The sequence below is a fragment of the Mauremys mutica genome, chromosome 8 (genome assembly GCF_020497125.1).
Source record: "Mauremys mutica isolate MM-2020 ecotype Southern chromosome 8, ASM2049712v1, whole genome shotgun sequence".
Taxonomy (NCBI): domain Eukaryota; kingdom Metazoa; phylum Chordata; order Testudines; family Geoemydidae; genus Mauremys; species Mauremys mutica.
In genome coordinates, this window is record NC_059079.1 from 6,067,890 (window position 1) to 6,085,860 (window position 17,971).

Here is a 17,971-nt window from a genome sequence, read left to right on the forward strand (position 1 = left end):
CTTTTCAATGGCGCAACTTGGCAATTCCATTACCCAACACCAGCCCCTAGAGCAATCGAGTGCCCCTTTCTTAAGGACTTAAGTCTCCGCTCTTCGCGATATTAGAGTGGTCAACAATGTGACTGAAATTTTTTAATTCAATTGGTTTCCAACAGTTTTGATTCTTAATCCCCTTCTTCTTACTGCACTTCATCTTCCTGCCAACCAGAGCGTGCTGTCTGCAGCTTTTTATATAAAATGCTTGCTCTTTCTAATGGCATATAACTTATTTAGGGGGCGGGCCACAGCCTTCTCTCCGTTAGGTGTAACTCTTCATGGCTGTCAATGGGAGTTGTCCCTGTATAGCTGAGAGCAGAATTTGACCATTTAAAAAATTAATGGAGAATAGGGAACTGAATCCAGATCCTTCTGTCAAAGTGCGTCCATCGAATGGAACGTGATGGATTTGCTGAGCTGTCGGGACACTTCCAGGTACCGGAGGGTAAAGGCGTATAGGCTCTCCTAAATGGCACAGGGGGGGAAAAATGCTGTAAGTCATCTTACCAAGGTCATCCCTGAAATGACCCAAAGGCAAGGGTGTGAGTGAGTGATACACATATTTCCAGCTTACAGCTATTCCAGCAAGCAACAGCTATACACAGAGCATACACACTGTTTGCATCTGCCACAACCTCTGGTTGTGTGTTTGGAAATATAACTTTTCCCATACATCTGCTCAGACTTAATTTGAGGAGTGACGTATTTGCAGTGCCCGATGCCCTGAAATGCAGTGACACGGACGAGGTTAAAAATATAGATCAGCGGTTCTTGGGCCCGCATGTGACCCAATTACCCCACAGCTGCTGGCCCAGCTCTGCCATGTGCTAAAGGCCGGCCCGTGAGGCGGGGTCCAGGTTTCCAGCTTGCCAGCACTGTGGGGCAGGACTGCTGGCCCGCCCTGCATGGTGGGGGTCCAGGGTTGAGACTCCCAGCCAGCCCCACCCGGTTGGGGGGTCTAGGCTCACCACCCAGTCCCACAAGCTCCTGGGTCCGGCGCTGACGCCCAGGCCCACAAGCTCCGGGCCAGCTGGCCAGCAGCATGCAGCAAGAGGCCAGGGTCCAGGGCGGGGCAACTGGCTGGCCCTGCATGGTGAGGCTCCAGGATCCGGGTCCGGGCTGCCGCTGCCCTGCCACCCGGCCCCTGTGGCCCAGGTAACAAATTGTGGGCCACATATGCAGCCCACAATGATAAATAAGTTGAGAACCACTGATATAGATATTGCAGGCCCAGTTTTCAGAAGGGCGTAGCATCTACTACATCAAATGAAGTCAGAAACTACTGTGGTATTTCAGTGCCTCTGAAACCTAGGCCCTGAGCACCTTGGCTTTCTAACTTAACCATTTATTTATACATTATCTCTTAGTGACAATATTGATAGGAAGGAATCAGATAAATACGGAAAATGGGAGATTCACCACTGGATAGTATTCCTGTCTCCCTGGAATCTCCTGGATCTCTTCCCTGATTCTCTGCTGGTGCCTCTGGGTACAGGGCCATGCAATACAAGAGCCAGGAGATCCCAATGGCCGTGGTATCGTGACCCTCAAACATAAACGTGTCCACCTCAGGGCACGTACGTCTTCATCGGATAATCCAGCTCCGTTTTCATCCTACAAAAAAAACATGGACACTCTCAGTGGCACAAATGAATCCAGCAATAGGAACTTTAGTCACTCATCATGCTCGCTATCACTAGGCCAACCAGTTCAGGCAGGGAATCCAAAAATATCTTTGTTACAGTGCCCATGGACAACGCCTGCCGCTGCCTTCCCTGGCTCAGAGACGGGAAGAGGCAGTTTGGTTCCTCTTGAGAGGGAACAGTGGAGAGTTGCTCCCTACAGCACACTTCTTTGGTTTTCTCCAGCAAGAATGCTCTCCCACTTGCCTTCAGAGACCTGTTCTGGTGGACCCAAAGGGTCAAATGCATTCTGTTCTTAACCAATTGACTGCCATGAAGTTGTACCAACTTTTGACCAGTTGTGTCTATGTGAATGATGACAGTCCCTGGTCATCCGTGGGCAGATTGAACCTGGAACCTCTGGAGCTTAGTGCATGAGCCTCTGCCGCATGAGCTAAAAGCTAACTGGCTTGTTAGCTAAGGCTGTTGAGCAGACTCTTTAATCTCTTTCTCTCTCTCTAAGGCCTGGTCTTTACACTGGGGGAGGGGGTTGATATAAGATTACGCAAACTTCAGCTACGGGAATACCGTAGCTGAAGTCGAAGTATCTTATTCCGGGGTGAAAACTTTGTTTCTTTTTTCCGTCCTCAAGGCGCGGGATCAACGTCCGCGGCTCCCCCATCGACTCCACTACTGCTACTCGCTCCGGTGGAGTTCCAGAGTCGAACAGGGAGGCGCGTTCGGGGATCGATAATATCGCGGTCTAGATGGAGACGTGATATATCGATCCCCGATAAATCGATCGCTACCCGCTGATACGGCAGGTAGTCTGGACGTACCCTAAGTGGTATTGGTGCCACTAGAGGGGACAGAACACCACACCCAGAAGGTGTGTGGGTTACATTAACATTTCTTTTTTTTTATATTGCCCTTTTAGTCCAGGTTATGCCACCTGTCCTGGGAATGGGTGTTCTGTCCCCTTGTAAATATAATCTGCCCTCTCTACTCTTCTGTGTAGAGGAACACGCCACATCACGAGCTTCCAGCAAGCATACCATGAGGAAGGGAGAAGAGAATATCTTCACACTCCAGCGCTATGAAATGACAGCTGGAAAGAAGACTTGAGAGCAAGGCCTGCCTATGCTAGAGAGGGGTAAATTGAAGCATGGGGGCTCCCTAGTGGACTGAATCAATTTACTGCAGATTGGAAAAGTAGGTTATAGACAAGAAGTGAGATTTACATATAGATGCTCGATTGGTCACTAAACTGAGCACGGGGACTAACTTCTTTTTTCCCTTTCTCTACGGGGGCCCTGCAGTTAAATGTCTGGAGGCACGCTCAACTTTCAGTAGGATGAGGAAGGGGGAATTATTTTATTTAATCACCAGGTGAAATTCACTCTATGCAAATAGGCCAGCCATGAGGCTTAGGCATCACTTCAGCCCTCATTTAAGGGCCAAAGTGGTGCATTGGTCCTGTGCTGGCTCTCAGCACAGGGGTGCAGTTCATCTGGTATCCACCAGGCCTCTGGTGGGTGAAGCACAGGGAAACACTTACCCCATGCTTAGTGGTATTTAGTGCACCAACATTCCTCTCATAAACTCTCATTGGCGTGGAGAAGAATATCCAGAAAGTTCCAAGTGCCTCTTCTTCTGGACCTTCTCCACGTTCTCGCTCGTCCTTGAGAGGACTCCTTCCGCTCCCGGCTCACCGTGGTCTGCATTAGAAAACGATTGAAGAATAAAAACCTTTCAGCTACACCCAGTAGAGCACTGTAGTCCTGGAAGACTGCCTGCGTGCTCTCCAAGCACAAAGTGGGGCGTGGCCATTCAACTACACCAACCCTCATCGTACCTTATGGGAAAACCATGGTAGCACTCACTTAGTTACATAGTATGTAGGCCAGATCCCCCAGATTTAGACTCGTAGTGTTTCATTGAAATCAATGGTTGTCTAGGCGGTCTAAATTACCTTTGAGGGTGTGGGCTCTCTTTGCCCTCAGCAAATAAGGTTGTTAGGAGAGATTTCAGGAGTGGGGGACTTCCTCCTATCCTGACTCCATTTACCTCAGCACCTCTGCCAACCCCATTTACTACACTCCAGGAACAACATGGCAGAATTAGGATTCAGAGAAAGGTCATTGATCAATTTCGGTGCAGACGGGGCATGAGTCAGCACCCAAAGCTGCTACACCAGGAAGGCAATTCATTAGCCAATGTGGAACGAGTTGCTGGGTCTCAGCCTGGTTCCTAGCTGCCTTATGCTAAATCATGAGAAACAATGATACATCTGACAAGTAACTGGACCCTTGGCTGAAGACTCGGCACTGAGGTCAGGGAGCATATGAGGCCAGGTCGTCTGCACTACTCAAGCTCTAGCCTTTTAGGAGAAGGTTGGAGCACACTGATCAGGTGCTGTGATGGCTGCTGCTTGTTTTGTGGCTAGAGAGGGTTCCATGTGAAACACCCCAAATGCACAAAGGATTCAGAAAACCAAAGGCCAGGGCGTTGGGAAGTACCTGTGTGGTGGTGCGCAAGCTGGCAGGCCTTCATGAATTGGAAACCATGAGGGCTGAGCCAATAAACGAGATCATTGTGATACGGGAAGATGCGCAGCCTGTGGTGCACCAAGTAGCTGAGGTCAAAGACAAGCTTGGATGTAGGAATTCTCCCTGGGGTTGGAGGTGAGGGACAAAAGAAGGGATTTGCTTTCAGGAAATCAAATATTGTATGTCGTGGTGCACACGGTCCATTCTCACTTTCACCCATGGAGACCCTCAATGCCCGGCACCACCTAGTCACAAGCTACAAAGCAGCGACGTCGTTTTGGGGGAACACTTCTCTCTCGCCGAAGTTTGATCAATTTGAGTACCGTAATGTAACATGGGGGAGCAGCTGAATGGGATTATAAAGCAGAAGATGGTGACCAAGAATAGAAGGGAGGGGCAAATACATAAGGACTCCATCTATACAACTAGATACCACCAGGAAGGAGTGGGCTACCACTATTAGTTATAATCCAATAGCATCAGAAGGCCTTATGCAAGACCAGAGCTCTTCTGGTCTAGGTCCTGTATGTACACTGGGCCATGCTGCAGGGAAATACACAGTTTGTTAAACAAGACAGTCAAGGAGTGGGAGAATTATTATCCCCCTTTTACAGATGGGAAACTGAGGCACGGAGATTAAGTGGCACCAAAGGAATCTGTAGCAGAGCTGGAAATTGAAGCCAGAAGGTCCTGAGTCCCAGGCCAATGCCTGAACTGCAAGACCATCCTTCCTCTCTGCCTCAGGAGGGAGGGAAGCAAATATTGCACACCCTGAAAAAGGCGGCAGCGTTCTCAGTACTGCAATCGCTCCTGGGTGCCCCAGAGTCACTCTGGCAGAGGCAGAATCTTTGCTGTGGGTTATCTGCTGAGAAGGAAATGTACATGCTGAGACACTGTAATACTCTGGGAAATGTAAAAGTCACCTCTGGCACAGAGTGGCTGGCAGCCGGAGGTGGGATTCCTGTGCATTCCACCCATTAAAACTGCATGGACTGTTGGACAACTTTTAAAATGAAGCTGGGTAAATTTACCAGTCATAAGCAACTTGCACAGTTTATTCACAGCCAATGAATAGCAATCTTCCATCAGGACCCAAGAGCATCTGGTACTGACCTGTCCGTCTGGCAGTTGCTCTGGTAACTGAAGGCACATTTCATGATGCTGTCGAGAGTCATCAAGCTGACATGTTCAAAGAGCTCCACTGACTTCTCCTGTGCGATCAGCTGTTCCCACTTATCCTAGTGCAGGAAAGAGACAGGTGAGAAGGCCCAGAAATGCCTTGCTCTGCTGTGTCAGCATTTACCTTCCATCTTAAAAATAAACGAGGGACATCTTTAGCCAGTTGTGTATTCTAGGCAACAAAACATGGGAAAGGGAAACGCTCCTTATTTCTTATTTTGAGATGCCAGTTTGAAACAAGAGTAAGCTAGGAATCTGACTTGGCACTTATAGTATAGACCCAAGTTATCGTTCTCTCTCTTGCCTTTGTCCAGAGTCAGTTGCTTTGATCGTTACACTGCAGGGTATCTTATGGTATGGAAAATTAGTCAGAAAAATTACTATGTACAAACGGTCCCTCTTTAGCCAAACCCTGATTGCAAAGGTCTTGGGCTGGCCCTCTGCACAGGAGTGAGCTTTCACTTTAGTCCCCATGTATAGGATGCCAGACGCTCTGTCCTCAGCCTGAGCAATGCTTTCCTCTTCCTTACAAGGCAGGTTCGCTACCTGACAGATCTCTGTCCCATGCCAACACTGCCAGTGTCAATTCAGACTGGAGACACGCTAATGCTGGCCCACAGCCCATCCCGATGTGTCAAATTTCATTGCCAAAGGCCTCCTTGGAAGAAGCCGAAGGCTCGTATCACGATGAGGTCAGAAATAACCACCACCAGGGGAAGTGTTGGAGTACAGCAGAAGCCACAACAGCTGAGTGGTCCCACAACAGGCTGTTAATGTTTAGTAATGTGGCACTGTGAGGCTCTTAGGTGTTTTTATAAAAGTCAATCTAAAATTAATTTGCTCATTGATCAGTGATTTCAGGTACCAGTTCTGACTGATCTAAAGGCCACTGATGGCTGAGGATGTCAGATGCTTAGGGTTTGGTATATGATTTGTATTGTGTCTTACTCATGCATAGGGTGGCCATAGCTAGATTAGCCCAAGAGCAACCCTTGGAAGGAAATTGACTAGAAGACTTGCAACTCCAGCCTGGGTTTTCCTTTGCATCAGCTGGCGTGTAAATTGATGCAATTATTTGTAGGATGCAGCTTGCTTCCTTGTGTGTGTGTTGGTGGGGAGGGGGGAGATTGGCAGATTTATATAGGCTTGGAAGGATTAGATGCATTGATTAATGTCAGTGAATGTCAATTTCAAATACATACACAATCAAAGAGGGGGGAAATATTTCCATAGATAATAAATCAAAATATACAGATAGGAAAACTTAGTTTGATTTAAGGCTACTAAACTTGGTCAATGTGATGTTGACAAATTGTGTTTTAATGGTTAGAAATGGTTTTTGAATCTCAATCTCTGTCTTTAAATAATTGTCTGACCCTCCCCCCATCATTTCCTGAAACTGTGAAAAATTTGAATTGATGATTGGAAAAAAAGCTAACCCATAATTTTGCATTACTGTCAATATTTAAATCAAGAATTGAAAAAAAAAATGTTTACAAATAATCAATATTAGCTGTCCATGATATAGAAATGAATAAATAAATTCTACCAAGCCTACGGGGAGAGAGATCACCCTCTAGAGGCACATATAAGAATAATAGCATCTGTTGTATGGTTTGTAAGTTTATAGGTTCAGTAAAGTTGTTGTGCACTGCAAATGGCTTCCAGCTCTTAACACCTCAAAGCTTGCACTGGGTTATTACATCTGCCATCTGGAATGTGCAGGGGGAGAAGCCACAACATCTGTGGGCACTCTGCTCCCCTCCTGTCCTATTCCCTGCCCAACTTGCTGGGGTTCTGAAGTAGTAACACTGCCGCATTGGATCTCACCTTCCCTTCCCCCCGCCCCCCTGAAGCTGCAGTCTGTGCAGGCTAAATAGAAGGGCTGTTGTCAGTGGGACATTATGCGCCTGCACAGCCACAAGAAGGCAAGTGAGAATCTTGCCCATTATATTTAACGTATTAGCTCTTTTGCTGCCCTGTTAAGGTCGGCAGCAAACGAGGCCACGATACTGGTCAGTCTTAAGGAGATGTGACCTGTTAGTGAACGTGTGCCCCTTCCAGATCCATTCCAAAGAGGGCCTGGGTCTGTTACAGCTCCCACCTGCACCCAGAGGCTCTTTAGCTCCATACAAGATGTACAGACTCATGTTTTCAGCGGCAGAAGTCCCCCGTTCGCTCCCAGTTCTATTGGCTGACACATACAGGAAATAGAGGTGTTTTATTTTTCTGTAACAATAGCCCAGTGTGGTTCAAACTCCATGCCAGTGCGTCAATATTCCGTTTTCTCTCCCTGTACATGCTCAGTTCGCTCAGCAGTGAATCTCTGCTGCAGGCCTGTTTTTAATTCTCACACTAGAAGGCAGTGTTGTCCACATGGAATCAGAGTTCTTTCAGGGACAATGCATTGCACATTTAGTTGCTCTTGTACCCAGATCCCCTGACAATGTAGCTGCCGAAATGAATGAGGGTCCCATTCGCAAATGTTGTAACTCTATTATTTTTCTGGCACAGAGCCCACTGAGAAGTGAAACTGTAGTTGCACTGTGTACTATGGAAAGCAGAGATTGCAATTTAAAACATTGTGAATATTGGCAACTCAGGGTATTTTCTAATCCCCAGATCACAGGGTTGCAGTGTCCTCAGTCCTAGGGTTTAGGAATGCACGAGATCCCTTATTGAATCCTGCCTTTCATATAAGTACCTTTCAACAGTACCACCAAGAACCTATTTAATGCTTTATTAATAGTAGCAATCCCTATTGTGGATTAGATGTGATTTTTGGATCACAATAAAAGGGAACCCCAAATCCCTGGATTCTAGAATTATCATCTATTGAAAAAGCAAGGAAATACTGCAGCTGGAATCCACTTAAGAAAGGCCCAGACTGCCAATTTCCTTATGTTTCTAACAGGCAAAATGCATTAATTAACTCAAGAGTACAGTGGTTCAGGACCCATTCCTCACAAACCTTTTCATTTAAAAACGTGTCCCTCACAGAGCTGGTCAGAAACACCGGGGCATTTTCCATTGAAAAGGTCAACTTTTCATTGGAAAACCAAACTCAAAACCCCACAAATATTTTGGCTGTAAACTGCCAAAAAGTTTTTCAAAATTGTTTTAAAGTTTTGATGGGGAAAAAACCCGAAAAATTTTCAAGGACAGCAGACGCGTTTTTAATTTACTTCAAAACACCATTCTCTGATCAGCCCTCGTCCCCTTTTTTTTTTTTTTTTTTTTTAATGCTATTATAGGCTTTGCCACAGAGTCTGTACATCTTCTGGACCAATTAGTTGCTATTTCTCAGAAAAGAAATGTGATTCATCCAAAAAGCTAAACCACCAAAAGAGAGAATGTCCATGGAATTATAGACTGTACAGGCTGATAACAGCTACGTAACAGCAAGAACAGCAAGGAAGCTCTTGAGCCATCACTTTGCCTTCAACCCATCAAGGATAAGAAACGAACATAATAAACATGGCAATAGCAGTCATCATTTCCTACCAGCATCACTTTGGTAGAATCTGCAATCAATGGCACATAAGGTTTCAAAACGTCATAATGAAACCCTGGAGTCAGCAGTTTACGATGCTGGTACCACTTTGGCCCATGTAAGACCAATAATCCTTTCCCTGGGGGAACACAAGCAATGGAGTTCAGATCATTTCAGATTTTTAAAGACCATAAGCAGATATTTTTGATGTATATAGATAAAAGCCTTAGCCTGCAATAACTAAAACTTCCATCGGAGATGGAAAACTATTTGGACACATCTTACCCATCTCCTATTTGCTAGGATAGTTATATTTTCTAGTGCTATGACATACAAACAACTGATCGGAATGCAGAGAGGATCTTGATCTTTCATCTTCAAATTTCACCATGATTGTTCAGGATCATACTCCAGACAATGATTTTATTGCAGATAGGTGACCAGGTTTAGATGATAAATAAGGACCCTATTTGAACCTTTCACCCATAACTTGAAACTAACTAATCTTTTACCAGTCTCCAGTAAAATTAGCTTTGATTGCATATTCATTTTCATGCTTCTCTGTATTTACCAGTTTCAGACCAGACCAGAAGTGGACATACAGAAATGCCTGTAGAAAGGCTGTACTCCCAAGATTCCTGCTTGGACCAGAAGCAAAGAATAACCTAAATCGCAAGAGAAATGCCTGTTCTTATGAAATCCACAGCCAGATTTCTAGATCAAAGAAGTTCAGATGAGCAGCTAAACTTTTGGTTGCTTCTTCAAAACTGAACCTTTTGGATCTTTGCCCATCACTAGTCCTTGCTGGATTCAAGGTATGTTAATGGAATTTCATTTGTATATATATCACAAGTATAGGGTTGCCAACTTTGACAAATTCCTGGAGATTTTATCACATGACATAATCTTTAATTAAAGATTAATTTTTAATTCCTGGAGACTCCAGGGACAGTCCTAGAGGGTTGGTAACCCTACATAAGTAGCATCTTGTAGGGGAGTGACCTCAGTGGTTGATACCAAAAATGATAATAAAATATTAACTTTTTTTTAAGTTGTTACAAACTTGTGCTGCACCTTTTACTGAACATTAAGATATAGCCATAATAATGTTTTAGCCGGGATGCTTGAAAATATAACAGACACATGTTTAGCTAATTATGTAACAAAATGTTAAAGCTAATCAAAAAATATTGGAAGGTTTCTGTTTCTACTAGCCAAGGACAAGCAGTCATCAAGTAAGAATAACCATTTAAACCCTGATAGGAAGAAAATGATTGTGAAAGGAATTCAAAGTTGTGTTATCAGAGCAATAAATCAAGAGGTAAATTGGGCCTATAACAGATCCCCTGCCCTTTTCTTTTCAAAGAGAAACCGGAGTTTAAACCCACACAAGGAATGCTAGGAATATCTTCATTGAAATTGATTTCTCCTATAAACACACTAAAGTCTTCATTCTATTAAACCTACAGAATATTCATGATGGTAAATGTTTTAACTAGGGCTGTTGATTAATCGCAGTTAACTCACGCGATGAACTCAAAAAAATTAATCATGATTAAAAAAAATTAATCGCGTTTAATCACAATTTTATTTGCACTGTTAAACAATAGAATACCAATTGAAATTTATTAAATACAGTCAAACCTCGCAATAACGCGCCCCACTATAACACAAAATCGCATATAACGCGATCATAGATTGGCTCCCCTTTAAGGCATAATACAGTACTGTACAGTACCAGTGGTCCCCAACACCACGGCAGGGGAGAGAAGCTGCAGCCCCGCACCTGCCGGGGACAGAGGAATTCCGAGGCTGCGGGCACTGGTGCTCTGTGTCCCCGGCAGGCGGGGGGCCGCGGCTCCTCTTGAAGCCAGAGAGAAAGCGGCAGCCCACACCTGCTGGGGACAGAGAGCACCGGCACCCGCAGCCTCGGAGTTCTCTGTCTCCGGGAGGCGGGGGGCCACGGCTCCTCTTGAAGCCAGAGAGAAGTGGCGGCCCCACACCTGCCGGGGACAGAGAGCACCGGCACCCGCAGCCTCGGAGTTCTCTGTCTCCGGCAGAGCGGGGGGCTGTGGCTCCTCTCCCCTGCTGGGCACTAGGCACTAGGGGCAACTAGGCAGCGCACACTCAATGCACCGCTTTGGGGACCACTGACAAACTGACTGGTTCGAAACCCCACTATACTGCAACCCCACATTTAGCGTGATGGAAGTTTTTGGACCCCAAACATTGCGTTATAGCGGAGTTTCACTGTACTTTGGGATGTTTTTCTACATTTTCAAATATATTGATTGAAATTACAACACTGAATAGAAAGTGTACAGTGCTCAATTAATATTATTTATTTTTGTTACAAATCTTTGCACTGTAAAATCGATAAACAAAAGAAATAGTCTTTTTCAGTTCACCTCCTACAAGTACTGAAGTGCAATCTCTTTATTGTGAAAGTGCAACTTACAAATGTAGATTTGTTTTTTGTTACATAACTGCACTCAAAAACAAAAACAATGTAAAACTTTAGAGCATACAAGTCCACTCAGTCCTACTTCTTATTCAGCTAAGACAAACAAGTGTGTTTACATTTACGGGAAATAATGCTGCCCGCTTCTTATTTACAATGTCACAGTTTACAGTGCCATGCGAATGCCTGTTCTCGCTTTCAGGTGACACTGTAAACAAGAAGTGGGCAGCATTATCTCCTGCAAATGTAACCAAAATTGTTTGTCTGAGCGATTGGCTGAACAAGAAGTAGGACTGAGTGGACATATAGGCTCTAAAGTTTTAAATTGGTTTATTTTTTAATGCAGTTTTATTTGTACATAATTCTACATTTGTAAGTTCAACTTTCATGATAAAGAGAGTGCACTCCAGTACTTGTATGAGGTGAATTAAAAAATATTATTTATTTTGTTTTTACAGCACAAATATTTGTAATAAAAAATATAGTGAGCACTGTAACACTTTGTATTCTGTGTTGTAATTTAAATCAATATATTTGAAAATATAGAAAACATCCAAAAATATGTAAATAAATGGTATTCTATTATTAACTAGTGATAGCAATTAATTACGATTAATTTTTTTAATCACTTGACAGCCCTAGTTTTTACAGAAGACCCTGGTTACTTCCAACTTGTGTTTCCACTTAAGGAGCAACACCTTTGTTGTTTTCGAATTCATGGGATTTAGTTAAGATTGCTTACTTTGCCCAGCTAATGAACTGTTTGGATTCTTGTTAACAACTAGCAGGGGCGGCTCTACAATTTCGCCGCCCCAAGCACGGCGGCACGCCGCGGGGGGCACTCTGGCAGTCGTTGGTCCCACAACCTCTTTTATGCTTGTTTTAGATTCTGGTTGGTTGCTGTTCACTCTTATTGACTCTATGATTTCGGGGTTGGCTTAGGGGACATTTTCAACTCCTGACATGCAGTCTGTCTAATGAATATGCAACATTTCTTTATCATGGAATCATAGAAGATTAAGTTTGGAAGAGACCTCAGGAGGTCATCTAGTCCCGCCCCAAGCATGGCGGCACGCCGCGGGGGGCGCTCTAGCGGTCGTTGGTCCCCGCAGCTCCGGTGGACCTCCTGCAGACGTACCTGCGGAGGGTCCGCTGGTCCGCGGCTCCGGTGAAGCATCCGCAGGCATGCCTGCGGGAGGTCCACCGGAGTCGCGGGACCAGCGGACCCTCCACAGGCACGGCTGCGGGAGGTCCACCGGAGCCGCGGACCAGCAGACCCTCCTCAGGCACGCCTGCGGGAGGTCCACCGGAGCCACCTGCCGCCCTCGCCGGCGACCGACAGAGTGCCCCCCACGACATGCCGCCCCAAGCACCAAGCGCTTCGCGTGCTGGGGCCTGGAGCCGGCCCTGACAACTAGATAGGCTTAAACAAATTATTTTGCCAGACTTTAACCACCTAAGTATCTAATAATCTTCTAAAACCAAATTCACAAAAATTTTGGAAAACACTCTACTTTGGTCTTTACTTACTGAGGGAAAAGTGACCCCTCCTCCCAACAGGTGGGTTCACTCTCAAGGGTATAATCTCTCTTAAAAGCTCAGCACAGACAGGCTTGCAAAAGAGACTAACGGACGTTACAGTTCCAGAATCAGTGCAACAAAGCCAGTCTCTGGATCACAGCTGGCCTTTAGCAGGCTGCCTCATTGGCTCCCCTGCTTATTGCTTGGAAGAGGCAGCAGATGGCTCTTAAACCCTGCAATAGCTCCTACTCCTGCCTTGGTCCTAGCCCTAGTGCCTGCCTTGTTTCACTCCAGGTAACCCAGCTCTGACCCTGGCTGCTGACTCCAGCTAGGACCCTTGGCTCTGATGCCTGGCTACACGACTTCTGTCCAACCACTAGGCCTGCCTCCTGTTCCGATCACTAGGCATGACTGCCCACCTCCCTGTCACTGACATTAACCAGTTTATCACTCTGTCATTTGTGGTATTTTGTTTAATGTTTTATTTTTCTTTCTTTCATAATAAAATGGCCAGAGTTAATCATTGTGATTACTTGGCTTGGTCGGGATCAAGGTGTTCCCAATGGTATGTCAAAGAGCCCTGGTGATGAAATAATGGAAGCCACACCATTGAGTTGGCAGTAAGAGAAACAATCCATAACAGCTGGCCTACCCTTTCTTGTTTCTCTAAACTCAATATTTTTAGTAATTTTTAAAAGAAAATGACTTTGTATCCACCAATTTAAAACTAGCCCTTTCAACCCTGCAATCTGAACCTTCTTCTCCAACATGTAACCACCTTTATCCAAAAGCTTCTTCGAGTTTTCACTTTTTTTTTTTTGATACACAATGCATACATGATGATTTCGGAAAGCTTCTGGCCCTCACCGCACCAAGGAGCGGGAAATGCCATCGATGGATGGCTTGTTCTTGACTGACCTCAGCATCATTTCTGGTTGAGAATGTGGAGGAGGCCATGAATAATACTTACCAATCCATGGAACTATATGCCTATAGGTAACATTATCCTTGGGATCTGGAAAAGTCAATTGAGGAGAGAGAGAGGATAACAATACTTGATTAGTAATGATTCACTGCAATGTATGTTTATCTGTGGGGTAGACACCAACATTCACTTGTGAATGAAACAAAATGGGTGGCATTCTCTTCATAATGAATCAATATTACACAACAACAACACCCAGTTCAGCAATAATTGTGAGGTGGCTGAATGAAGGACAGATGCAAGACTAGCATTAACCAAGGATACTGCAGGTCTAGAGCTGAATGGGAACATGGAAAGGGACCTCAGGAGGTCATCTAGTCCAACGCCCTGCTCAAAGCAGGATCAATCCCCAACTAAATCATCCCAGCCAGGGCTTTGTCAAGCCGGGCCTTGAAAAACTCTAAGGAAAGAGATTCCACCACCTCCCTAGGTAACCCATTCCAGTGCTTCACCATCCTCCTACGTGAAATAGTGTTTCCTAATATCCAACCTAAACCTCCCCCACTGCAACTTGAGACCATTACTCCTTGTTCTGTCATCTGCTACCACTGAGAACAGTCTAGATCTATTCCTCTTTGGAACCCCCTTTCAGGTAGCTGAAAGCAACTATCCAATCCCCCCTCATTCTTCTCTTCTGCAGACTAAACAATCCCAGTTCCCTCAGCCTCTCCTCGTAAGTCACGTGCTCCGGCCCCATAATCATTTTTGTTGCCCTCTGCTGGACTCTCTCCAATTTTTCCACATCCTTCTTGTAGTGTGGGGCCCAAAATGGACACAGTACTCCAGAGGAGGCCTCACCAATATCAAATAGAGGGGAATGATCACGTCCCTCAATCTGCTGGCAATGCCCCTACTCATACAGCCCAAAATGCCGTTAGCCTTCTTGGCAACAAGGGCACACTGTCGACTCATATCCAGCTTCTCATCCACTGTAACCCCTAGATCCTTTTCTGCAGAACTGCTGCCCAGCCATTCGGTCCCTAGTCTGTAGCAGTACATGGGATTCTTCCATCCTAAGTGCAGGACTCTGCACTTGTCATTGTTGAAATGCATCAGATTTCTTTTGGCCCAATCCTCTAATTTGTCTAGGTCCCTCTGTATCCTATCCCTACCCTCCAGCGTATCTATCAGTTTGCAGAGGATGAGGCATCAAGGAGTAGGGATTCCTGAGTGACATCTTAGTTGTGGGATTCTGCTTTGCTGTGAATAGTTAACACCCAGGAAATTATGCTCGGCATTTTGCAATTTGCAGAAATGCTACAATCATTCAGAACTCAGATGCACCATGCCTTACCTCCCCTGGCAAATAAGACCTTGGCATAATCAGGGTGGGTGATGTTTAAGAATGCTGAGAAGCTCCCAAACCAGAGAGGGAAGGCGTACGGGTACTTCTGGCTCCATCGCTCTACTTTGTTTTAAAAACCTCCCCTTCTTGTAGAAGCTGCAACAGCGGAGGAGAAAAGAGAGAAGAAAATAGGCTGGTTGGAAAACTCTCTGTCCAGAAGAGCTCACGGTAATCTTGCTACAGCCAGAAGAATGGGGAATGTTCATAGGACATGACAGTTATAAATAGTCCATGGTCTCTCTGAATTGGCCTGATGTACTTGCAGAGAGGGCTGTTATTTTTAAACATTATATGAAATAACTGTTCATCCAGGGATTCTCACCAAGGAAAATACCTTTACATGGAATGCTGTAATGGACTGGTCAGTGTATGTTATGTGTCCCTACCTTGGAATCAATCCACAGAGGATGTGAATCTGTTACAGCTCCTAGCAGGACAGCCTGGTTTTTTAGCTCATAGATGGAGACTCAAGTTTTCAGCTCTAAGAGGTTTCTGGTTCAATCCTTGCCACAGTGGTACAATATACAACGTACTTTGTAAAGGAGTAGGAGGAATCTAACCAACTGATAAAAAGCCAAGATAAAGATGGACCAGAAACTGTCACAGATCAGGACAACTGCACCTAAAATTCCCTTTGTGGTCTCACAAGGGCACTCACTCTAGGGGTACGTCTACACTACGGGATTATTCCGAATTTACATAAACCGGTTTAGCAAAACAGATTGTATAAAATCGATTGCGCGCGGCCACACTAAACACATTAAATCGGTGGTGTGCGTCCACGGTCCGAGGCTAGCGTCGATTTCTGGAGCATTGCACTGTGGGTAGCTATCCCGTAGCTATCCCATAGTTCCCGCAGCCTCCCCCGCCCCTTGGAATTTCCGGGTTGAGATCCAGTGCCTGATGGGGCAAAAATCATTGACGCGGGTGGTTCTGGGTACCAGCCTCACCCTCCCTCCCTGAAAGCAGCAGACAACCATTTCGCGCCTTTTTTGCTTGGTGAACTGTGCAGACGGAATAGCACAGCAAGCATGGACCCTGCTCAGCTCAATACCGCAATCGTGGATGTTTTAAACACCTTGCGCACTCTCGTGCAGTATATGTTGAACCAGGACCTTCAAACCGAGGCGAGGAGGAGGCGGATACGGCAGCGCGGCGATGACAGTGATGAGGACGTAGACACAGAATTCTCTCAAACCGCGGGCCCCTGCGCTTTGGAGATCCTGATGGTAATGGGGCAGATTCTATCCATTGAACGCCGATTTTGGGCCCGGGAAACAAGCACTGACTGGTGGGACCGCATTGTGTTGCAGGTGTGGGACGATTCCCAGTGGCTGTGAAACTTTCGCATGCGTAAGGGCACTTTCATGGAACTTTGTGACTTGCTTGCCCCTGCCCTGAAACGCCATAATACCAAGATGAGAGCAGCCCTCACAGTAGAGAAGCGAGTGGCGATAGCCCTGTGGAAGCTTGCAACGCCAGACAGCTACCGTTCAGTCGGGAATCAATTTGGAGTTGGAAAATCTACTGTGGGGGCTGCTGTGATGCAAGTAGCCAAAGCAATCACTAAGCTGCTGCTAACGAAAGGTTGTGACTCTGGGAAACGTGCAGGCCATAGTGGATGGCTTTGCTGCACTGGGGATTCCCTAACTGTGGGGGGGCGATAGATGGAACCCATATCCCTATCTTGGCACCGGAGCGCCAGGGCACCCAGTACGTAAACCGGAAGGGGTACTTTTCAATGGTGCTACAAGCACTGGACGTTTCACAAACATCCACGTGGGATGGCCAGGGAGGGTTCATGACGCTCGCGTATTCAGGAAGCACTACTCTGTTTAAATGGCTGCAGCAAGGGAATTACTTCCCAGACCAGAAAATAACAGTTGGGGATGTTGAAATGCCTGTCGTTATCCTGGGGGACCCATCCTACCCCTTGATGCCATGGCTCATGAAGCCATACACAGGCAGCCTGGACAGTGGTCAGGATCTGTTCAATTACAGGCTGAGCAAGTGCAGAATGGTGGTGGAATGTGCATTTGGCCGTTTAAAGGCGCGCTGGCGCACATTACTGACTCGCTCAGACCTCAGCCAAACCAATGTCCCCTATGTTATTGCTGCTTGCTGTATTCTCCACAATCTCTGTGAGAGTAAGGGGGAGACCTTTATGGCAGGGTGGGAGGCTGAGGCAAATCACCTGGCCGCTGATTACGCGCAGCCAGACACCAGGGAGATTAGAAGAGCACACCAGGAAGCGGTGCGCATCAGAGAAGCTTTGAAAACGAGCTTCATCAATGGCCAGGGTACAGTGTGACTGCTGTGTTTTGTTGATGAACACCCAACCCCCTTGATTGACTCATTTCCTGTAAAGCAAACTCACCCTCCCCCTTCGAGTAAAGCTTACTTATGCAAATAAAGTCACTCTCATTTAAAAATCATGAATTCTTTATTAATTCATTATAAAAAGAGGGAGAGAAGTAAGGGTGTGGTTTGGGAGGAGGATAGGAGGGATGGAGAAGGCCATTAAAAAAATTTCACAGTAAAGACAGCCTTTCTGGTTGGGCTGTCCACGGGGGTGGAGTGGGCGGGTGCACGGAGCCTCCCCCCACGCGTTCTTACACGTCTGGGTGAGGAGGATGTGGAACATGGTGAGGGTTGAGGGTGGTTATACAGGGGCTGCAGCGGCACTCTGTGATCCTGCTGCCGTTCCTGAAGCTCCACCAGACGCCGGAGCATGTCAGTTTGATCACACAGCAGCCCCAGAGTTGCATCCCGCCACCGCT

General features: G+C 46.0%; 1 pseudogene; it reads right to left on the minus strand.

Moving 5' to 3' along the window:
- Positions 1–411: 411 nt before the first annotated feature.
- Positions 412–17,971, minus strand: part of LOC123375768 — a 33,462-nt pseudogene continuing 15,902 nt past the window's right edge.